General features: G+C 36.9%; 1 protein-coding gene across 4 annotated transcripts in view; it reads left to right on the top strand.

Moving 5' to 3' along the window:
• Nucleotides 1-25490, top strand: part of METTL15 (methyltransferase 15, mitochondrial 12S rRNA N4-cytidine) — a 91790-nt gene that overhangs the window by 39509 nt on the left and 26791 nt on the right. The window lies entirely within an intron of this gene.

Here is a 25490-nt window from a genome sequence, read left to right as displayed (position 1 = left end):
ACAGAGGCTAAATGCTAACTTTAAGGGCTCTTTTGTTATACGAATCTTGTTTCATAACAACACAGAGCATGAATATGTTCGTGTACAGGTATGCAACATGCAGAGATGAATGTACTTTTCACCAATAGCTAGGTATTGTTTACATTTCACCAAGAAATGAAGATATGTAGATAGAAAATTAAATAATATAGAAGAACTAAAACTTAAGGGGAAGTAATAAGGAGAGGATGCTTACCGTTGTGTTGAAAACTTACTAGTATTTATTTCAAAAGAATTTTCCTTATGTAGAAGGAAATCTTTCTAATATGTAGAGAAATTAAAGCAGTGGATAAAGAAACACTTGGCTGTTAATCATACTGTAGCACAGACAGCAATGCTATTCAAGCAGTGCAGCAGGTATTCCTCACCTTTTCCAAAAGAAGCTGGTTTAACTGCATTCCTTTCTTCATGTGTCATTGTTAGGGGTCCAAGAGGAGAAATTCAAGGATTTAAGCTAATCTTACATCTAAAAGTTTTCAGAAACATCTACACAATCGTATAATATTAAACAGTCCTCTTGACTTAATGTATTCTTAGAAGTCAAGTGTCCTGTGCAAACCTGGTGAGAAGGAAATGTATTTTTCAGATAGATCAGGATATTTTACAAGTGCTGGATATTGTTTTGTCAATGACTGACATTCTTCATTTTCTATTTGCAAGATTCACTCTATTCCATATATTATTGCAGTTGACATAACTTACTGTGGCAATATAATTAAGTAGTTCTTTGAGTTCCTACTTTTATTTGTAAACTTGTATAAACCTGGTCACTTGGACTCCAGATATAATGTTATCCACCTTCAGATATGCAAGTTTTCCTTAGAAGGAAGTGGACTCTTAGGTGAATATTAAACTGTTGTTGAAGTTCTAATGACTGCAAGATGACTCCGTGCCACTTGAATGTGTGCTATTAGATAGGGCGATGTTCTTACGTGTTTTTCATTAGCTTTCATTTTTCCCACTGGAAAGAAAAGGTGGGTCATTTTTCAAAATGTAAATACATATTTCTTATGATAGCTGACAAATAAGTTAGCCCTCTTAAGATAAAGAAGGTTCATATCTGGAATGTGTTCTTATTAATTTGCTTTCCCTGGGACATCAGTTGTGTATTGAGTTAAGTTAAAAGGGAACAGGAGTAATAAGTATATTATTAACAAATGAAAGCCTGTTAAGGTCTGCTTACAAATTGGTTGGAAGTATGTTACAAGATTTAGTGCTTTCATAAATAAATTTTCTTTTGTTATTCATTAAAAGAAGGTTGAATTTCTTTTAATTGTATATTTTCTGGATTATGTTAGATAAAAATTTTTCTGAGAGGATTAATTGAAATCTTTGTTGGCACCAATGACCAGGGAATACATCCAGCTGAAATCTTTATCTGTTCAGGTTTACTGTCAATTAATATAGTTTGCTCATCTGATTCACCAGGCAGGCACAGAAATAGCTGTGCTATTAAAAAAAAGTGGTAATAGGTGCATGCAGCTGCAAGCAGAGGGAAATATAGGGCTGCCCATTTTGTAAGGAGCACAGGCATGGATACAGCAGAAGACCTGCAACGCAGAAGTATAAACTTCTACGTTGTTTAATTTGGGGTTGTTTTTAGGCTCTGTTTAATGTTGCTGTTTTGGGAGAGGTTATTTGACTTAATAAAATCTTCACTTTCTTGGGAGATGACAGTGTAAGAGGAAAAAAAGGCTGTTATACAACTGTAACTTGTAAAATCAGGTTTTCACTATGTCTGAAATTTTGTGCATTGGACAAATTGAAAGTCATACATCAACTGATTTTCTGCTGCCATTTTGTTTATACTTGAACCAGAATGTCAGACTTGTTTCATCATTTAATTGAGGATGTTAATAATATTCTAGCATAACAACTGCACTGCTGGTCTTCAGTCTTGTGGCTTTTGCAATAATGCATTGTACCATAAAAAAAAAAAAATATTCAGAGTTAACTGTTGTTACTAACTCTGTTTAGGCAACATCATGAATCTTGGTCGAATCTTTTTTTTTTTTTTAAATATGCTTTATCTTCTGTCATTTACTTGCAAGATCATTAAAATTCAAATTGCAGAAATATGCCCAGAGATATGGTTGGAAGACTTCACTATCCCTAAATTAGGGGATTTTTCTAATTCATAACTAATAAATGAAGTCCCTCTTGTACTTTGCTGAAAGGCAGTAGAAGTAGTAAGTCACAGAATCAGAAAACGGGAAAAATATATTTGATGTTTGTATTTTAAATGCATGTCTGCTTCTTGGTAGTGATTTTGTCATAATTAAAATCCAAAGAGGGTAGATTTCCCACTGCAATAGTTGCATTCATTTACCTTCTCTGTTTATTATTTTCATTTTTTTTTTAAGCATGCAGTGCTGCTTTAATAAGGAGAAAATGGGTCAGGGCCTGTTAGAAATTCAGTGTGTGGGTGGGAATCCTTTGACGTTCTTTCTGGGGAAGCCTCTAAGTTGGGAATTGCTGCTGAGAATTCAGGAGAACAAGATAAAATTTAGTAGCAATATATTACAAGTAAACCCTTTCACACCTACTGAAGGGGAGAGGTTAGAGAGGTGAAAATCTAGCAATTAACCAATCTGAAATTTAGCAATTAACCAATATCATTGCAAACTTTTAAGTATGAGAAACCTACGCAGAAAAGACAACATATTCTTTGTAAGAAATCATGCTCCCAAAAGTAGAGACAGATCATATACAATTCCATATATAATTCAGCTATTATACATTTTCATGGAATCACAAGGTTTGAAAGAACCTACAAGATCATCTAGTCCAGCCATTCTCCCATCACCATTGTTACCACAAGCACTAAACCACATCTCGCAGCTCCTCATCCAGACCTCTTGAACACTGCCAGGGATGGCGACTCCACCACCTCCCTGTGCAGCCATTCCAGTCCCTGACCACTCTCTGAGAGAAGAAGTTTTCCCTCATGTCCAACCTAAACCTCCTCTGGTACAACTTGTGGCCATTTCCCCGGGTCCTGTTTGTTGCCTGGAAGAAGAGGCCAAACCTCTCCTCACCACAGCCTCCCTTCAGGAAGTTGTAGAGTGCAGTGAGGTCTCTCCTGAGCCTCCTCAGGAGTACAATTAACAGTTTGCTAACAAGGCATCTTTATTTTGCTCAGACATCATCATGGTATAACTATAGTAATTAATTATCTTTAGCTTTAATTCTTTCTAAAGAATTGTCCATGTATGTCAACATCTGACTGCCTCTCAAAAGCAATAGAGATAAATCATTTGTCTTAACTAAGTGATGGAAAATGCCACTGAGAGCTACAAACCCCTTTGTATTAGAATGGTACTTTTCTGCCATTTAGCTTATTCCCTAGAAGGTTTGTTTGGATAACAAAACCATATACATTTCCTTATAAAAGCATAATGAACAAAAATTCAGTCTCTTATTGCTGCAGCTGTCCGGGCTTCCGGATGATGGAGACTTTTATTTGCTTTCATGCCCATAAGTTGGTTTAAGTTTGGATCCACTTAAGTTACCTTCTAGCATAAATATTCTGCAGCAGTCTAATTTTAAAAGTAGTTTTCTTCCCTTTTTGCTCATTGTGTTTTCTTTAGGGCTTTCTTTAAAACCATGTCATTTTCGCTGTCAGTCATCTACTACGTAGCCCAATTATAGGCATTTTATTACCAATGTCACTTCACTGCAAGTAAATCTTCAGTGTGTGTGCTGCATAGTTTTTGTTTTCTTGCAGACATTATGATTTTTTTTTTAAATCACTGTATGGTTGGAAAAATCTTTACCAAGTACAGACAACAGTCTGATCATTCAGGTAGTTCAAGAATCGTTTTATTACATAAGTACTGTGGCAATAGATAAACTCCTTCTCCAAAGTGCTAGTAGAAAAATGTTATTGCTAATCTTGCATTCAGAACTGGCCAAGTGGTATTGTCTTGTGCCAGGATAAAAAAAAAACAAACCTAAACTAATGTAAGAAGTCAAAATAGTGGAATCTCTCTTTTTAAGAGAAAAAAGTTTTCTCTTCCTGTAAATATTTCCTAAAATTGAGAGAAGGAGGAAAACAGATTCCATGATTGAAAGGGAAGTTTCTTGTGAAGAGAATTTTTTTTCCCCTCTTGGTGCTACAGATTTGTTAATGTGCCCATCCTCCATTCTGTTCTTTGTAAGCTTAATAAGGACAGTATTGCTTTGTTTTTGGGTACACAATACCCAATGGTGAATGATAATGAAAAAGAGAAGTGGGGAACTCTTTTCCTGGCAGCTTTGGTATACAGAAATTCATCTTGGGGAAATTTTTTATAACTTCATGAGAACCACAGTCTAGATTTTAAACATTCATTACTATTTATGTGTGTATTTTATGCTCAGCACCAAGTTCTTATATAACTGGCAGTGTTAACTAGATATGGTAGACACTACTTAATTGTTTTCTTAATTTAGCTAACATTCCTATGGTGATATTCTAAATTGTTATTGCAGTCATATACTCCCAGTGAACAACAGTATATCTCTGCCAAGGAATTGTGAAAGACAAGTTTATTGTCTTCATTAGGGATCTTAGATCAGGGAGCTGAAATGGAGTGACTAACATGCGGTGCAATGATAAGACCAGTTTATTAACATTTTGTTGGTTATTTCCTGGCTAAACCAAGAGATAATGGAAACGAATGCCAATGTTTCTTCACCAGGGCTATATTCAACTAAGAGACTGAATAAGAATAATTTTTTGTTTGCTGTGAATATAAAGAGTATGTCAAACTTGTGACTACTTATATCTGAACTTGTATTATTAGAACAATAGCATGAATGTAAGCATAGATAGCCCACACCACTGTCCCCAGTTAACATCAACTGTTTCTCAGCAGGTGCTCATAACAACAAGAGCAAAAAGATGGGAAATCCAAATTATTTTGTAAAAACATATTGTAGAAAATACATATAACGTAAAATTTATTTTAGTATATTTTCTGCAAGGGTAAAAAGATCTGTTAAATGTGTTTTCTCACAGTGTGAGAAGAAGAGGCAAGGCTGGGGAATCCTCAGCCAGGCTCAATAAAAAAAAAGTGAATTTGTTTGAAGAACTTGTATAAATATGTTGAAGATAAAATGCATCTATTTATTTATTTTGTGTAGTAATACAAGAAAGATGAAAAATCTTATTATTTGTACTGGTTTAGCAGACAAGATGATGTCAACTTGTAGCTTGCAAAGGTGGAATGAGTTGGATGCAAGCGTTTATCTGAATATCTTAGTATCTTCACCCTGCAATTTCAGTGATGTGTATGTCTTACTCAATAGGAAGTGTATTTATACATAGTCTTTAAGAAGCAAAAATATTAGTTTACTGTTTTTATGGAGGGCATTGAGATCATAAGGGGAAAAAAGTTTGTGAGTAGTCTGATATAATGAAAAATTGTTCCAGAATAGGCAAATGTAGTTGAAGGATCTTGTTCTTCTGGAACATGTCCTTGTCCAGCAGGCTGTAGTAAGCATACTTCTGAAGAGGTGGTCTTTCAGTGTGGCTGTTTGGCTAGATTCAGTTTCCAGCATATTTATCTTCTTCCTCAGAAGAGGCAGAGATGAACTGATAGGTTGCAACTTAGAGTGGTTACGCGTGAGACAGTGTGAATTGTTACCTTGCAGCCATATGGGAAAACCCAAATGGGGTCTTAAACAGTGGTTTTTAATTTTTATTAGTTTACTTATTTATTCTATGTGCCCATATTGCAGTGTGGGTCTTGAAGAAAAGGGAGATTTAGTTGCAATAGTAGGAGTTAACTATTTTATGAATGTGAAGCCGGAAAACAGATCTTTCTTATGAAGTCAATGAGCACGGGAAAGATTGCATTTGAAATTAACTGAAATGGGTTGATACGTATGTTTGGGAGGCTGGAGCAGAGTTTTCTATGCTCAAGGTGTAGGATGTTAAGGATTGGTGAATGTACCGACATCTCATATCTCTACATTGCAGAATTCTTTTAGCAGTGTGTCATACTAGAATTTTATTACTGAATGACAAGGAAAAGCTCTCTATCTGCTGCATTTAAACTCTACAAATTTATCAAAATCGCTTCAGAGCTCCAATTTTTTCTGCCTCAGTTGCAACCAAATACTGTCCTGATCTGACTCCTAGTTAACTTGCAAGATCTGTCTAGCTCCTGCATTGAGGTGGGATGGCTACAGGCCATTTCCAACATTAGTAGCTGAGTTTATATAACCAGTGTATAAAATTTAAAAGAGAAATCCTTATTTGCACTGTTTACATTTTGAAGGAATAAGGCATCTTAAAAACGTAGCTATTCCCAAATGCTACTGCTCTGTGCAAAATGACACTAGTTTTGAGGCCTGTAGTGATGTTGATGTTTGCACTGAAGTTTACGTTCTGCAACAGAAACATTTGGAGAATGATTGGATTGGATAATATTCAGTCTATGCAACTCATTCTACTTGCTAGATTCTTTTAAGCTTTTTATACAATTTGTTTATTTCTTTTAGGCTGGCAAAATGATCTGATGATTATATTAAGATCATTCTTATTATCTTATAATAAATTTGGAATTTTGTCTTTCTAATATTTGATATCTTTTGTCTTTGTAATATTTGATGTGCCAGGGCTCGACTTTGTGATTTCCAGTCAAATAAGTCAGCACAGCCCCTTTATATCTTCCTGATTTAGGAAAACGAGTTGATGCTACTTTATTTAATCTGAGTAGTCTTGGGAGAAACAGAAACACATTTAGACAGTGCAAGCATAGGCTAAGCCGCCTGTACTTCTTGCCTGAGGAACTACAACTTTTTGACCGCAAATAGCAATCAAGAAACCAGGAAACATACTGCAGAATGTCAGTTTCCTTCCATCAAAATTTGTTTGGTGTTTCTAGGAATAATGTAAAAAGGCTTGGAGAATATGCCCTACAAGGGGAGACTGAAGGAACTGCAGCTGTTCAGTCCGGGGAAAAGGAGGCTGAGGGCAGACCTTATTGCTCTCTCCCAATATCTGAAAGGTGCTTACAGCAAAAGCGGGGTTGGTCTCCTCTCACTGGTGACAGGACAAGGGGAAATAGCCTGAAGTTTCACCAGGGTTTGGATATCAGGAAGCACTTCTTTACAGAAAGGGTTGTTAAGCACTGGAATAGGCTCCCCAGGGAGGTGGTTGAGTCACCATACTTGGATGTGTTTAAAAACTGTTTGGATGTGGTGCTCAGGGACATGATTTAGCAGAGGGTGTTAGAGTTAGGTAGTGTGGTTAGGTTGTGGTTGGACTTGATCATCTTCAAGGTCTTTTCTAACCTGAGCAATTCTATGATTCTAACTGCTCCTTCAGAAGGAAAGGATCTTTATCTCTTAAGTTAGGATGGGTAAAACTCTTCTGGTGGGGGGAAAAAGGAACCAACAAAACCACATAGAGAGGGATGTATTGGTTAAGGACACATTCCTAGATGTGGGTGGTGTGAATTTCTTTCCAGTACAAAAATCCAGATCTTTATTTTTTAAAGACATCAAATGTATCTGCTAGCTTGATTTCATATGAAGTACAATGCCACGTGTTACTTTAGACAGCAATAGTTTCAGACATCCATTATATTGTTCCTCTTAATTCATTTATATCAATGTGATTTAAAATGGCTCAGAACATTTTTAAAGTTTAATGCCACTGCTTTTACGTACAGAGTGCTTCTGAGGACACTTCTGTGTGGTTTAATTTGGGTTTTAGTTTTTTCCTGAAAACAACAAATGTCTTTCCCTCCCCCCCATTTTTTTTTTAAATAAAGTAAATCATTATGATGCTGAAATATGTTTTGAGCTTACATGGTCCATAAAGAAGGCGCTGACTTTTCAATTCAACCAGTTTTTCGTCTTCTTGGTTTTGATAAGAAGGTTTCTGATTGATGTTAAAAGATATAGCATATCTCTATATTATTTTTATAATGAGTGTCTGTAAAATATTTTGTTTAACAAAAGCTCTAGTTGTCAACATTTTGACATATTGTATATACAAAATATACTGAAAAGCATTTTTAATAAACATCTGAAGCATTTTATTTGAACAATTCTGTATTAGTCATGTTTTCTTTACAGTAGCAAGCCAGTTTGGTGTTTATTAAAGTATTTTCTCACAAACCAAACTGATGGGATGAGTATTCTGTTAGCTTTTAATTAAAGTAATTATTTTGATAACAGTGAAAGACAGACAGGAAGGGAATTGAACGTAATGTCTGATCTGAAGTTTTGTGCACCTGGTAGCTAGTTATCTACAGGTCTTTACATTGAAAGGATGATATTTTTGTATTAGCAGCAGTATGTTAGTTTGCTAATTGTCAAGAGCTGTATAATTTGTTTGGATTTATTCCTATTTATAATAGGAAGAGGTGAGGCGGTCTATACAAAACTAGAAGACAAACTATGGAAATGCTGCTTTTTGTGTCAGACAACACATGCAGAACTATATTTTGTTGGTATATAGTTTATAGGTTTTTTTTAGTGTAGAAGGTTCCAGCATTTTCTTATGAAACTGGGGATGATATGAATGTAAAGACGTAATGGTGCTTGTTGCTTATTAATCACTCTTGGCTTTCTCTTAGTATTTAAGCTAAACATGTCAATTATTAAGTAACAAAAAATCTGATAGTCTAGGATTCATGATCTTATTTCTTAAAATTTAATAAAGAAAAAGGAAAACATAGCTAAATGAAAATACTTAACTCATTTTTGTATCAGTATTGAGCTTTGCAGTTAACTAAGTATGAAGTACGTGTGGGAAGTTATTACGTGTTGGAATTATTTCTCTGAGTCATTGTACTTCAGAAACTATTATTCTTACTAGGATCATGTGTGTAAGTGACATAGACTGTAAAAATGAATTACTTCTGAGATTGACTACATAATTATATATTTTTTCTTGTCATAATAATAAACATCATTTGCATTTTAATTTGATTGTAGCCTTTGTGACTCAGCTGCACCAAGTGTTGTGCAGAATATCCAAGGGTCCAAAAGTGAAATCAGATATTTCATTGCTTTCTTTGTATTTGGTTGCCATAAAAAGTACAGCAACAGTCAATACAGTGAAGATTTGGATGGCGAGGTTTCAGAGAATTTCTGTTAAAATCCTTGGGGGGAAAAACATAAGATGAGTGCAAGTTACCTGTGGCCTTGTCACCACTGTATGTAGCGAATGTTTGAGTCCAGTGTTGACTGGTAATGTCACACAGGTTTTAGGCACACAGATTTCTCAGAAATACTAAAAATGTCATGTCTCAACAGCTGAAACAACTTGTATTATTTGTACTGTTTACTATACAGTATTCCGTTAACCATGAGAAGTTGGAGGCTTCTGAAATGTAGATATTTAAATTCGAGTTCAGGAAAAGAGAACTAAGTTCTTTCTGATAATTAGCCATTCATCTGTAAGGTGATCAGTGCCCACCTTCTATCACCTTCACTTGGTTTGAAGCAGCCTGGGGATGGAAAGAAGAGAATGAGAAGCACTCCCTTCTCCTAAAACATTCTATTTCTGTTTCTGGGAAAGAACCCAGTGCTGTTTTAATTCCAGTGAATACACTGGAATCTGAAAACCTGTAGTCAACTAGAAAATTATTTCCTATGAAATGTGGAGCAGTCATTAAAAACTCTTCTGTTATCAGGGAAGACCTGATCCATTTTCCCACTGTCTGTTCCCGTCCTTTCCTAAAATGTGCTGCATGTTATGACCTTGACTGCTTTAACACAACAGTGAGTCTTCAACTTTTTATAGCTGACATTGGACTATGAAATTTGTTCCTTTTGGTTGTTTTGTTTTTAAGTGAAAATGTAATTGAATAACAAGTTGTCCTTTTATTTCTTTACTACCTAATGTAAGATTCAAAGAAAAAGAATTACAGTTCAGTGCTTCTTGGTAAGCATTACAATACTGGAAAGTAAAGCTCCTCACTGAAGTAGCATGTGGTTTTGGAAAGTTCACTGTACAAGTAAATGTGGACTATTTGTAGATTTACTTGAGTTAAGTAAAGTAGACCTTGATTGGTTTCGTTCATAACCTTAGTCAACCATATTCAGGATGAGAGGGAGGCAGTTATAAAGCTAGTTTATTTTTTTTTGTTTTGGATTTTAAAAAAATCTGTAAGATGTTTTGTTGCAGTGCTCGCATCAGTCACAATGTGGATTAGATTTAGCACATCTCTAAAAATGGTTTGGTCAAACTCCTGGAATATTTTAAGCTTGAATGACAATTTCAATAGAGCTTTATATGAAAAAATGTACACCCTTTAACTAGAACCAGAATGTTCTCAGTGTTTTGGTTTTATGACGTCTTTCTATCTCATAATCAACTTTAAGAGGTACTGCAGTTGGCTTGAAGGTAGAGTGAGTTAACGATTAATAAGGATTTACACAGCATTTTGCGTCACTTTTTATTTCCAAATCATTTGCTAACAAGTCACCTAAGGGCTTAAAATCGACCAGGACAATAAACAGCAGGAGCCTGTAGTGCAATTGATGCTGATGAACAAAGAAATAAATTATAGAAGTCAAAATAAGTATAATTTTATTAGTTGCACTTGATACAACAGAATTTATTTTATTGTAAAGAATACAAAGAACCATTCTGAATAATGAATTTTCTGTTGTAACTTTATGAAGATCCTAGCCTTTCCTCTTTATATTTATTAGAGTGATTCCTCAATTTATCAAACGTTGTTGTATAGCTTTTTCAGAAGCCCATTCAGTGAAGTGAATATTGGTCTTAATATATTATTTGTTCTAGTTTTTTTCTATCATAAGTGTTTTTGGAGGTTATCATTAGAGCAGGAAAGCAATGTATCTTCCAATATTGCAAGATATAGAAGAGCAACAATGCAGCCATTTTTGTGGCTGTGCGGAATGCTTATCGTTGAAGAATATAATTTCTTGTATTGTTCTTTATTCACAGGGCTCTTGAAGTTTAAAAGGACTAAGTTTAATTTCTATAAACCTTTGAACTAGTAATATCTAAAGTCATCTAAATGGGCAGAATTTGTTCAGCATGAAACAGTGAGATATTTTTGTTTTATTTAATCACCCCTGCGCAGGGTAATACTTGTCTTCAGCTCTGCATGGGCAATTCTTTTTAACAAGTCTTCTCTTACTGCAGTATTTTGTAATAGTAGTACTTACATAATTAGATCAGAAATCTTGATATTTGCAGTTGATGCTAGGTTTTCTTCTCCAGCCTCTTAGGCTGCTTGAGTTTTCTGCAGTGTAGGTGACTTGTAAGCTTATCACCAGTCTCCCACAAGGGCACGATTTCGCAGAATGATAGAATCATAGAATGGCCTGGGTTGAAAAGGACCACCATGATCATCTAGTTCCAACCCCCTGCTATGTACAGGGTCGCCAACCAGGAGACCAGGCTGCCCAGAGCCACATCCAGCCTGGCCTTGAATGCCTCCAGGGATGGGGCATCCATAACTTCCTTGGGCAACCTGTTCCAGTGGCTCACCACCCTCTGGGTGAAAAGCTTCTTCCTAATATCTAAAACCCAAACCACCCCTGTCTCAGTTTAAAACCATTCCCCTTTGTCCTGTCACTATCTACCCTCATAAACAGCCATTCCCCCTCCTGTTTATATGCTCTCTTCAAATACTGGAAGGCCACAGTGAGCTCTCCCCAGAGCCTTCTCTTCTCCAACCTCAACAATCCCAGTTCCCTCAACCTTTCCTCATAGGGGAGGTGCTCCAGCCCTCTGATCATCTTAGTGCCCTCCTCTGGACCTTCTCCAAGAGCTCCACATCCCTCCTGTGCTGGGAGCCCCAGACCTGGACGAAGTACTCCAGATGGGGCTCAGTGTGGTGTCATCTGCAGACTTGCTGAGGGTGCAGTCAGTGCCATCGTCTGTGTCATTGATGAAGAGCACCGGTCCCAAAACCGACTCCTGAGGGACGCTGCTTGTGACCGGTCTCCACCCTGACACAGAACCATTGATCACAACCCTTTGGCTGCATCCAGCTAGCCAATTCCTAATCCATCCAACAGTCCATCCTTCAAATCATCCTCTCCAATTTAGAGAGAAGGATGTGGTGAGGGATCATGTCAAAGGCTTTGCAGAAGTCCAGGTAGATATCCATCACTCAGTCCACCAAAGCTGTCACCCCATCATGGAAGGCCACCAGATTGATCAGGCACGATCTGCCTTGTGATTTCATGTATGTGAGCCTTCACTAACAGAGCTGCAAGGTACTTGGATTTCCTTCACTTTCAGAAATGTATGTAACAACATTGATGTCTTAATCTTCAGCTAAACGTTTTATAGCCTGTAGGTCACAACGATAACTAACATTATTCCTAAGCTAAGTTAAAGTTGATGTGATTTTATTGCACTTCTATCTGGAACTGCATATACAGGTACTGATTGAACTTAATGATCCTTGAAGGCTATGAGCTTATTGCAAGTCTGGGTGATTGAAATGCTCAACTTGTGAGAATTTTGGTTTTATTTTCATCTAGGAGAAGAAAAGTAGTTGCAACTGCTGTAGTTAAACATCTGATTGCAATCATTATTTTTCTGAGGTTGCTTTTGTGGCTTAACCAGAAGGTGCATAAATTGTTAATGTGATACGTTTTGTGCAATATACTAAACAAATTGGAAATGTATATTGAAGTTTGCATGCAACAAGTAGTATTGAAATGACTTTGAGTGCAGTTTATATTATGATTAGATACAGTCTTCTGAATATATCCTGATCATATATCATGTGATTTTTCTAGTAAAAATACATTTCAAATTTTCAGTATGTTGAATGATCAGTTTTGCTGCTAGGTGAATGCACAGCAAAGAAAAGCTATATTCTTCTGGCATCATGCAACAGTGCTCAACATACTTAGGAGTAAAAGGGCCTCTTTTTTCTTAGCTAGAATGGCTCGCCCTGTTTCTTTTTGTGTAGAATCAACATCAGCTTCAGTTACAAGGTTTGTTCTGTTCTTTTTTATGCTATGGCTCATCACACAGAATCACAGAATGGCCAGGGTTGGAAGGGACCTCAAGGATCATGAAACTCCAACCCCCCTGCCATATGCAGGGCCACCAACCTCCTCATTTAATGCTAGACCAGGCTGCATCATCACTGTAAAATGAATACTTTCCAGTGCTTTGCCAGGTTTCATTGGTGAGATGTCTTTATCTCTCACGGATAAACTTGCGCAGTAGAGTATTTTGTTCTATTTTATGTTTTATTGGAGATTGGAAAAGGTGAATATTGGGCTTACCAATGTGCATTTATGTGGATTCAGCAGTCCTGGATGAATTCACACCGGAATCTGTCACCATTGGCATGAACAAAACTTACCTTTATTAGTTTATTATGCAGAAGAAAATAATGTTGTCAATCATGGGTTTTGTTTAAGAGTCTTTTAAGTTCAACAAATGAAGAGAAAAATCTTTCCTTATTTTTGCATTGCTCTTGAGGAGAAGAAACTATTCTTTTCACATTAGCAGGCTCAAATATAATTGCAGACCTTGAAAGTCTGCACTTGTATGGGAAGTCTGTTGATGGGGAAAATAATTGCAAGGTGCTTACATTTGCCACTTAGAAATGCAACAGCCAGACTTCACCTCTCACAGAAAATCAGATGTGTTACTTTATTGGATTCAGTAAAGTGACTGTTATTTTATCGCGCTAAGATAAGAGATAATAGATTTCTGACAACACGAGTTTACAATGCAGAGAAATAAATTTTATGTTAAATTCATTAATCGAGATCCTCCTTTACTGCCTGAGTACTTAATCTGTTCTCTGAATCTAGCCACTTAATTTCTTCATCTGAATCTGATGCTAAAGTTCCTCAGTTTTTTTAAACTCAATTTCTTGTTCAGGTTGTCCATTCTTTCCTGATAAGCCATAAAAACAGTGCCAGGGCAGAGTGCTAAATGTTCCTTTCTTTACTAGGTTCTGGTCCCTCTTTTTGTTTGCACTGTAAAGAATTGCTCTTTGTTCTCATTATGCTGGCAGAATGATAAAGCAGAAAACAATTAATTCTTTATTTTTCCTAGTGTTTCTTAACTTTAAAATCTGTATTTGGAAAAATAATTACCTTGTGACTGTTCAAGTAAGACTATAACGTTATTTTTGCTCTGAGGATCACCTAAAGACCTTTCTAAAAAATAATGGCATCAAGACATGGAATATATTGCTTTGGATGGATGTGAATTTAAAGTCTGTGTTAATATTACAAACAATCCTTTTTAACTTCTCATATCATATTTTATTCTCCCCATCTCACTAGATATTTTATCAGTAAGGAAGCAAGTGATCAATCAGTTACCCTTTGTACTGCCTTCCCTGTATCCTACTTGTAACCTATCAGGCATCCTTTCCTTCTCTTTATATAGCATTAGGAGCTGTTAAATAGACATGTGAGGAAATATCTGTGATTATGACATTAGAAAAGGAATAAAAAACTGTGAAGGAAAGTAAGGGAGAGTGTATTCACTTCTATTGATGGGCATCATCAAACCTCAAATATTACAGAGATACAGGTTGTACTTAATATCTTTACTGTTTTGGCATCTCATCTGGCAGTAGTGTATACAAATAAGGTTTTTCATATTTCACACTAAAAGTAGGGTCTCTAAAATGCACACTTTTTTCTAATAACTTATAATACTCTCCATTCTGATTGACTTTAGAGATTAGAATACCTTTATAATTGTTTACATTGATAATTTTCTGATGTATTGAAACTTGATTGGTATTTTCTTAAAGGATGTTTCCTTTTGCCATAAGTGTAAAAATTCAGGGGATTTCTTGATGCAGAATCTGCTTTTTATAATGTAACTTTGTCTTAAAACTCATGTTATAAGGTAGTGAAATGTTCATGTCTTATTGCCAAAATGAGAGATTATTTTTTTCTTACATAGAGGAAATTCTCTAATATGTAATAATAATAAAACAGTAATACAGTTATTCCAGAGCACTGTAGGTTTTGAGAATAAAAACCAAAAATCCCTAAGCATGTAACTTTGAAAGCAAAGAGATGCTCTCAGAATTAACAGATGATATTTTTATTTCTTTTGGAAAGTGATAATGTTGGCTCTCATGGTGTTGACTTCAATTTTGGGTTACGCCACGAATGAGAAAGGAAATGATGAGAGGAATATCTCCCATCCACAGGAACTATAACTACTAATTACAGTTAGAAGCTTTATGAACCCGGGACAATGCAGTTTGCTAAGTGAAAGAAGAACATCCGTGTTAGAATCGTGTATAATGTGGAAAACCAGCAAAAGTCTGGAAGTCATCTGCAAAATCTTGTTACCTCCCACAGGCAGCACTAAGAGGATTTTCTTATTTAATATATTAGAAATATACCTGTCTTATTTGTAGAAGTTTATATACTGAACAGAACACAGGCTACTTGCAAAAGGTCTCTACTTGAACTCAGACTGAAGTGGAGCAGCTCAGAGGGGAGCTCTTCAGTCTCTGTGTTCGGCTTGTTCATGTTCTGCCAACTTTTATCCTCTTTATTTCTGTTTATAGTCCGCTTTGTGAAGTCACATAGAGTTTAAGATGTTTTTATTTTCAGTTATAATGTTTGTCTTACATGAATGAATGTCCAGGGTTGTTAAACTCTTTCTTTGACTCTTGTTAGAAAGCACCTGGGGAGAGTTGAAAGCATTGATAGAAATTGGCAACTTTTGAGCACTCTAAGGAATGCAAGCATGACTTCTTTGCTTGGCTGTGTCAGGTGATGGCAGTAGGGCATCACACCATGGCATAAAAAATGCACATACACAGTCAGTAGAAGATATGTACCATGCAGGGCTGCCACCCGCTCTTGCCTACTTACGCCTGTGTGCTTGGCTGGAGCTCCCCTTCCTCTGCTGTCCTTCCTGGTAACTGTTTAATGCCTTTTAACCTGGTGATTTAGCAGTGCTATTCATAGTCAAGATCTTTTGCCACTTCTGCCACATAAGAAAGAGATTGAAACTTGCTTTTCCCTGGTGAAAAGACAAAAAGTAGAAATCTCAGTGTAGCAGAAGATTAAAGATACTGACAGAAACAGGGACGTGGCTGAGGCAGCAAATGTGCATTACTTCACCATTGCCCCTGGCAAGCAATATCTTAGTTGTCTGTATCACCAGACTGGCTGTTTGTTCTTCACAAAAACCTGTGGCTGAAACACACTTGTTCCCCCCTGGGATGAATTTTGTTTCACCAGCTTTGACAGGTGCACCAGCTGATTTTATAACTACAAACAAAAAATAGTTGGACCCTACTGTTTTTTTCCTCATTTTGGTGTATAAAAAAATAGTAATTTTGGACAGTAGTATAAATGTAGTAGTTATTCTGCAGTGTCAGAAAGTACTGACATGTTAGACTGACGTGTCACAAAGTTCTGCATGTTAGAAAGTACTGTGTGCTGAAATTTTAGATGAACAAGACAGGTAAAAAAAAAAAAGTGACCTTCACTTGCAAGATTAGCAGCCACCTTATCTTTGCAGAAGGAATGCAGTGTTCATAGTCCATTGTGCTTGGAAAGGATAGTTGTTGCTTTTCATGCATATTCTCTTAAGCATTTCATGCTTCTCACTGGAGGGGAAAAACTTCTATTGGAAAATTAGGACTGTTTTGCATCTGAAAAAAGTGTTTGCAATTTATAGATAGGATATAATTTACTATTTAAAAGCCACTTGCAGACAGTTTTTGCTCTCAGTAGCTTTCTTCCATTCAGGATCAAGTACAGAAATTACACAACATAGCAGAAAAATGTTCTAGTATATGTACTAAGCTATTTTTCCCCACCCCTGCAGTGCTCATGATTATCTGTAGGGATTCCTTCTGTCAAGTTTTTTACAGGTTACTATTTTTTCAGATTGGTGTTGACTGTCCTAATGTTTTTCATTCTTGAAAAGAGCAGGAGTTAAATGCTAACATGGTTATAATTTTGTATTAACTGTCATCTAAATCAGTGTTTCAGTGATTGCATATGCTGAGTTTAAAATTCAGTTTCTTAAACATTATAAAAGATTGTTTGCCAGATATTTCTGAAGTCTAATAGAAGTAACAGTGGAAGTATTGAGTACCTGAAGTACTGGTGGTGTGGAAAGAGAAGTAGTGTAGAGTAGCTTCTCTTTCATATTATACATTACTTGGGCACATATACATTATGGATGGACTTAGGACAAAAAAGCAAACTTTACTGAGGTTACAAATCAAATCAACAGATTTGTTTTGGCTGCTTCTTTTGGAGCAATATCTTGAGAATTTTTTTTTAATTGTGAACAAACATTTTCATTTACATTTGCAGGCGTGCAAAGCATGGCATGAATATTTAAGTTACTTGGCTCATATTCTGATCCCTGAAATGGTAGTAATGCGTGATCTCCCAGGAATGCTTAAAAGGTACTCAAGACAAATGATTTCAGATGAACAGACTTGTTCGTAAAATGAAAGGGACTTATCAGTAACTACATGAACAGTTTGTGTTCTGCTGGAGAGAAACAGGGAAGACACCATAAGTGTAAATTTCTTTTTGATGAGCATCTGGGGAGACCATGGAACAACTCCCAACATCCGTGAGGATTAATGGCAGGAAAAATCTTTTCTACTGTGAGTTTAGGTATGACTGGGGAAGATCATATAGTTTCCTGCCTCCGACTTAAGGGTTCTAGAAGCCACAAGTGAACTACATACACAAGAGGGAGACTGTGATTGTCAGTTTATAATCTGAACATATGAGGAAGACCAGTGACCATTAAAAAGTACATCTTCAGGCACTTATTTCAGGGCATTGGTGAAAACCTCATAGTAGTATTCAGGATAGCGTATGTTTTCCAGTGGTAGCAGGAGGTTTTAATCACAGAATCACAGAATGGCCCGTGTTGGAAGGGACCTCAAGGATCGTGAATCTCCAACCCCACTGCACATGCAGGGCCACCAAACTCCACACTTAATACCAGCCCAGGCTGCCCAGGGCCCCATCCAACCTGGCCTTGAACACCTCCAGGGATGGACAGGGCATCCACAGCCTCTCTGGGCAGCTGTTCCAGCACCTCACCACTCTTATAGTAAAAAAAAACTTCCCCCTGACATCCAACCTAAATCTTCTCTCCCTCAACTTCAAACCATTTCCCCTTGTCCTGCTGTTATCTACCCTTTCAAAGAGTTGATTCCCCTCCTGTTTGTAGGCTCCCTTTAGGTACTGAAAGCCTGCAATGAGGTCACCCTGCAGTCTTCTTTTCTCCATCCTGAACAAGTCCTGCTCCCCAGATATTCATTATAGCTGTACCTCATGCTGTTGCCACGCATCTAGTCCTGGCTGCAGAACTGTGTGCTGCTGGATGTGCTTGATTAGATGATCCTAAAGCCTTTGGCAAAATGACAGATTACATCTGACTTTATTTTTAAACATGATAGACCTCTTTTGTGGAAGTTCCTCAGAGCACTTCAGCCATCCTGAAATGGAAAATGTTATCACTTACTGCTATATTTTGTCAAGACAGTATGATCAGTCTTAGATTTAGAAAGGAAAATATGAGTCAGGTTTAATGCTAGTGTTCCACCAGGATGTTTTCACCCGGGTGGAAGTCTGGGGAACCCTCTAAGGTTAGTCTTTCTATCTTTAGTCTTCTATGTTACCTTGCAAGCATTGTCCATTTTCTTTTGTGTGAACACAACCATAGTTTGCAAATTCAAGCTTCTGTTTGTTCAATTATTAAGCTTCAGACATGCAGCATAATCTTGTCTATGGTGGTTGCATGACTGAACCTATAAACCATTAGTTATACAAACATGGCCCTTATTTTGTATCTTTTGCAAAATTAAATGTGAAGAGGGCAGTTTTATTAAGAAGTTGCTCCATGGAAGCAAGGCAAAGAAAAACTGCTTGCTACTGAATGTGGTTGTTAGAGAGGGAGTACAAAGTTCTATTGTAGTGGGAGTTTTTACAACTTGAGTTTTACTAGATTGTCTTTGGGTAAAAGTACTGTAAGTGTTTAAAAAATATCACTTTCACTTGAAATTGCTTGCTCTGGTTTTGGCCATACATTTGAGGAATGCAAGGAAAATATCTGCCTTGTTTTGCCCTCTTATATTGAAGTAAGAAGACATTATGAGACAGAAAATACTATTTTTATACTATCTATCACCTTTGTTAACATTTTATTAGACATATATCATATAGCTTCAGGTTGCATAGTGACAATATGGTTCACCATGTATTCTATTTTTATAACTTTATTTAAAACTGACATGTAACTTGCAGTACCTGAAACCCCAAGTGAGCCAGTTATTGGAGTGTAACAAAGTTTTGACGTCAGAACTGCTATTTATTCCACTGGCAGCCATTAGCAATGCATTACCCTTTGGCACTCGTGTTTTCAGAAACATGGTTAAATTTTTATGACTGGTTCTGGCCAATTAGGAGTCTTTCCTGATATAGAAATAAGGGAAGAGATCTTTTTTATATCTTACTAAATGTAGCTTTCTAAAAACAACAGCTTAAAATTTGAATTACTGCATTCAGAGTTCACAAAACATACTATTGAGCCACACTTGAGATTGCTGTATGCGTGTATTTCACAGTCAGGGGTTAAGCTAGGCTGCCTTGTCAAATGCATGAGCCTTTATTAGAATTTAATGCAATTACAGCTGAGTCATGCTTCCAGGTCCTTCTGGCAGCTTCAGCAGGATGTAAAAGTGGACAAAGACTTAAGGAAGAGAGAATTAGGGAGATGCAGGGGAATGGAATAAGATTGGGAGTGTGGGGCCAAAACGCACCTTGTTGAGAAATTTCAGTTTGCTGCTGGCTCTTCTCCCAAGAATTCAAAGTTCAGCAACAATAGACTTGAGGGTGCTTGCATGTACTATATCCAGGGCATCACAGCCCTCCTAGGAATCTGTTTTAGAATCTGATCCTATTCCTTGTTGGTTGTTAGCATCGCACCCTGTGTTAAGGAAATGGGAAATGCCATTATGTGCAAACATACCTTACAACAGACAGTTTTTCCTTCTGTGTCATTTTTGGATATCTCCTGGGGTTTGGCGATATGTGCTATGTGTTCATCTACAAAGCTGAAGTCACCTGTTATGAAACAGCTGCTTGTATGTGCTGCTTTACTGGTGAACTCCAAGTTTATACATTTTGAAGGGAATGCTTCTTTCTATAATAAATTTCAGTTGCACTCCATTAATAACTCTATTCATTAGATCGGCAGTGAAATTACTGTCAGCTTTTGTTGCAAGCTCCCTGGAAAAATACTTATCCAAACGCCAGTTTAAAAGGCCAATTTTAATATATTGTATAAATGCTCATGGTTGCAAACAAAAGTTCTGTAGCTTCAGCAGTCACCTGCCAGTTTTCCAAGTGAGTAGAAGTTGCATTATCTTAAAGCATCAGGCATTTGCATTTTCTACTTGTAATATGTGTAATATAGTTATATTGTTGTTTTCAGGTAACTGCAGCATCTGGATGGGTGTGTTGGGGGCTCTGCTGTCTACTTTATCAATCTGTTTTAGTGGCATTATTAAGTTAATGGAGACAAACCACGTAGGGGCTGAGAAAATCAAAAATTACAGGCTGCCCAGGGAGGTGGTGGAGTCTCCTTCTCTGGAGATATTCAAGACCCACCTGGACGCCTACCTGTGCGACCTGGTGTAGGGATCCTGCTTTGGCAGGGGGGTTGGACTCGATGATCTCTGGAGGTCCCTTCCAACCCCTACGATTCTGTGATTCTGTGAAAATCACTGAAACATGCTGGGTAGAAAAAAGTAGTTGTGAGGAGTGAAAAATAAGTGGTTTTTTTTTTTTTTTGCCCAAGGGACTGAGTGGAAAGGATGCTTAAGAGGTGGAGGGATTTGGAGGCCATTAACACAAAAAGGAGAAAAGCTACACTTCAGTAAGTGAAGGGAAAGGCAAGCTGCAGAAGACAATTCCAATTACTTTGCAGAAGGCAAGCAGGCAATTGCAGAGGTAGAAACTTTTTTTTTTTCATGAGCAATAGGAAAACAAGTATTGTCTGCCAGAAAGTGAGCAGCTTTGTTGGCCTCACTTGTGTTTGCTTCTGTCTGAATAGTCCCTCTGAACACTACACACACTGCCACAAAATAGCTGATTCCACACTTTGAATGGAAACCAGGAAAGAACATGGTCAGTTACCTGTATAATCCTTTCAGTTTTTTTCCTTGGACGATGTTTCGTAGTGGACAGGTCACTTGCTGTGCCTACGTGCTTTGTGAGGGAGGCTGTTAAGTCTATCTTCATTGGAATAGACTCATTTTGAAGCCTTTAGATAGCTAGTTACTCCTATACAGATAGCTATCAATAAATGCAAGCACAGAGCTTTTTAAGAGATTTTCAGCATTATTCTGCCTTGAAAAGAAAAAAAAAAAAAAAAAGAGCCCACGAAGATAAATAGAACTACTAATTGTAATCCCAATGTTGCTATATGGCAAGCTTTACTTCCTTTACAGTTATCTTCCTTTACAGGATAGAATACTACTTTAAATCTCGAACTTCAGAACTAAACTGTAATGTTAATCCAGTTCTAAAATTACCAACAAAATGCCCTTTTTTGTGTGTGCTAGTAATTTAAAAATGTTAAGATGATATTTGGGACACTTACTTTTGAAGATCTATATAGTGGTTGTATGATTTCTTTTGCTACTTCATGTAGATTCAGAGACAGGATTGTCTGTTTGAAAACTGCTGGTGAATCAGGAAATCAGAGCAACATTTCGAAAAGTCTTGATGTAATATTGACTAACTTTCAAAAAGAATTTATATTTAGACTCTTACAACCTCCTAAATTGAGAGATCTGCTAGGTGGATATCCTTTATATGAAAGTTTTTATTAGCCCTGGGATAAAGGTCTTGAAAAAGAATTCTCTATGCAGAAATTGCCCTTAGGTTTGGTGTATACTTGTGTAAACCCTAAGACAGTATGTTTCTTGCTCAGATTCTCTTATAGTACATGTAGTAGTTGCATGGCTTCACTACACTTGTAATTCCATTTTTTTCTCAGCATTCTATTCCCAAGAGACATCAGGTACGTTTGTCACAATTGCTAGACTTTTAAGATAAATCTGCTAGAGAATATTTGTGATTTTCAGTGTACTACAGGAGCTGAATGCCTCTAATTTAGTCACAGTATGTTCCTCATATCATCAAGAAAATGAACAAAGCATCTAACAGAAGAATATTCAGGGTCCATAAATGAATTTCAGATTTGTTTTTTGTTAACATTCAGTTTCATCAATTGACTACAGAAACAAGGTACACAAGTGATTATTTATTTAAAGTTTCATTAATGAGACATTGTAATGGAAGCTTCTTGTGAAGAACTGAGTCATATCTGCAGTTCAGTGTTTCAGGCCTCAAACTTCAATTGCAGTTTGGGAAAACTGTGCTGTAAGAGTGATTAGCTTCAGCTGTTGATCTTCATTTGTGCAGAGCTGTGAAACTGCATGATTTCATCTCACTTCAATAGCATGTGTGTGTACTGAATAGCATGGTGTTTAGTTTGGTCTCCATTGAAGTAAAGGAAAAGAAGTATGGCACATAACTATTTGATTTATACCTTAGTAAATGACAAATAAAAATCAAAAAATGTGTCCTCAAAAAGTACTGCTTTCCTCTAGAAAGTAGGGAGGCTTTTAAAATGGCCTTTCCTGCAATGAGCACCCATTCACAGTTCGGGAGCACAGAATTTATGTAGGTCTCTCTGAAAGTAAGTCCTTTTATTTCCGTCAAAACTACAACATATACAAAGAGCACAACAGCCCTGTTTTATAGCACAAGTTCTCAGCTGCTAAACTGAGGATGAAGATAGACTATATTTCTCAATATAGTCACCATCACCAGTTATGCATTTTTGCCAGAGATGAATGAGAGCCTGCATGCTGCACTCATAAAAAATCTCCATAAGTGAAATTCATCCATTGCCATTGTTGCCCCTGCTGAAATGCACCACCCACTGCCTCACTGTGCTCACATCCACTGTTGGGTCTCCATAGATGTTCAGCAGATGTTGATGAATCTCAATGGGTGCCTTTTTTATTTTTTATTTTTTTTTAGCATGGAGGAAATCAGTGACAACCGTTTGCTTCATCTGCACTTCCATTTCAGATACCATCCTGTCAGTCAGATCACGTCTCTGTTGCCATCTGTCACATGTCAACAAAATATAAAAGAAGGTTCAGCCTCTATTGCCATACCACTAGCATCTGCCTCTGATGTCTTGGACCAACATGATAAAAATAGGAGGCATTACTTTCAGAGCATCCCTCATATAATGTTTGGAGAATACCTGCTGTATAGTGCTAATACTTCTTGGAGAAGCCACGAGGAAAAACACAGATGAAAGCAGGAAAATCAGGAATATAAGGATGAAAGGGAAAAGAAACATACAGCAATCACAGGATAAAAAGCAGATCTGGAAGACCTGTGTAAGGTTTGCTGAGAAAAATGCAGTGTCATAAGTATACTGAAAGTCCAAGTGTGTTGAATAATTCATGATTGAAGGGAGTAGGACATTTTTAGGAGGAGTAATATGAGTCAGAGGTAAAATTAATGGAAAAGATATAAATGTGGAACGTGACAGGCAAGATGGCAAAGAACCGGAGTTGAATATTGATTGACCGTTCAGCATCAGTAGTTAAAGTTTTGTGGGTAAGTAGGGGGTAGCCAAGAAGATGCTTTAGGGAGACCACAGGGTATGTCTTCAGGCTATCTAGATGGAAATATTGAGTGTAAGATAAACTTGTTATTTAGAGAGAGAGAGAAAAAAAAAAAGATAGCTGTTTGCATGATTGTACATTTCTGTGTTGCTATACAGTGAGAAATGTGCTCTCTCACAGTTGTCATGGAAAGTGCTGTAGCTTTACACCTCTTTGTCCTCTTCAGCATGGAATCAATTGGTGAAAACTCTTCTCTGAACACACAGTCCACTTCAGTCCTGGCACAGGCCAGTCCAGAATCTCCTGCAAATGAGCCACCTCTTTGCTTTTGTGGTTTGTTTGTTTGTTTGTATTTGTGGGCCACTTCTGTGTCCAGCTTTGAGCTGAAGTTTTCCATTTCTCTTGTGAAATGGGGAGTACTTACCTATGTTTGAATACGTCAAAGATTTTTGTGCCTCCATTTTCATTTACAGGAGCTGGTGTCACACTTCCTGTTTTATTTGACCAGCCGAGATTTTCTGACAAAAATCCTGTGGCATTTCATGTGCACACAGGTAGGGAAACAAGGATGTTTCAAGTCTTGCAATAATTACTTGGTTCTCAGGAAGCAGATTTGTGATAGTTACTTAACACAAAAATTATGGGTTCTATATGTAGTAGCTCTTTAAAAATGAAAACCAAAATGATAATTATCTCATGCTCCTTGTAACTTTCCTGAGGTGGCTTTGTATATTTATGTTAAATAAATCAAGTCTACTGAAGCAGCTGACGATGATTTGGCATTCATGATACTGAAGGTGGGAGAGTCTAATAAGAATTAATAGACTCGAGCAGCATATTTTCTATATTTCCGAAATCCAGCTTATCAACACAAAATATCACTTTATTAGTGCATAAAAGAAAAGTCTGCATGATCTCTACCTTCTAGAAATCATACCTGGGAGAGTCTTGACTACAAGGGTAGAAGTAAGGGCACAATGGGGTCTATTCTGCCTATATTATTAGTTTAGAGGGACAAGTCTGAAGAAAAAAAAGAAAAAAGGTAAGAACGCCTGGAAGCACTCTCAGAAGTCTCAGGAAATAAGACTGAAAAGACTATGAGACGGTGTAGAAAAAATTGCATCAGTCACGTTCAGATGTTCCCAATTGTAAATTTAACTGCAGGTTTCCTGAGCAAACAGAGAATGTAATGAACTTTAACCTTGAGTGACTTCCAAAACTAAATTTTGAGAAAATAAATCGTAAATGTTAAAAGCATGGGTTTCAAACAATGGTAAGACACTGTCTAGTTGGTTTTCTTAATCTAAAACAACATCAGGTATGTTGATGAAATTCCTCAAATATATTTTTTTCCCTGTTCTGGGAAACTTTATTAAAATAATAGGAATTGCATAAATCACCTGTCCTGGTGATTTTGTGGGTTTTACACGTAAAGAATTTATCCTAATATCTAGTTCATAGTTGCTTTTCTGGCAATTTAGCCAAATGTTCCTTGACTTGTTCTCACTTGGCATCCAGAATGATTTAATTCTGCCATCTTTTTAACAACTTCTTACAGAGATGAGCACTGTGATCCCCTCTAGCTTTCTTTTATCCCAGAAGAAAAACAAAACAAAGCGTAACATAACGTTGAGTGTTTCCATATGAGTAATTATTTCTAACCCCCTTTGTGTTGGTCTCTGGATCTTTCTCAGTTTGGCTTTTTTTTAAAGCACTCTATCTGTATCTTGTCCAAATACTTCAGGTGAGACCTAATTAGTTCTGTGTAGCATGGAATAATTGACTCTTAATTTTGTTTATCTGGCTTCT

The sequence above is a fragment of the Phasianus colchicus genome, chromosome 5 (assembly GCF_987193195.1).
Source record: "Phasianus colchicus chromosome 5, bPhaCol1.hap1.1, whole genome shotgun sequence".
Lineage (NCBI taxonomy): Eukaryota > Metazoa > Chordata > Aves > Galliformes > Phasianidae > Phasianus > Phasianus colchicus.
Note: the sequence above shows the minus strand (reverse complement) of the source record. Positions and strands in the feature narration are given on the sequence as shown.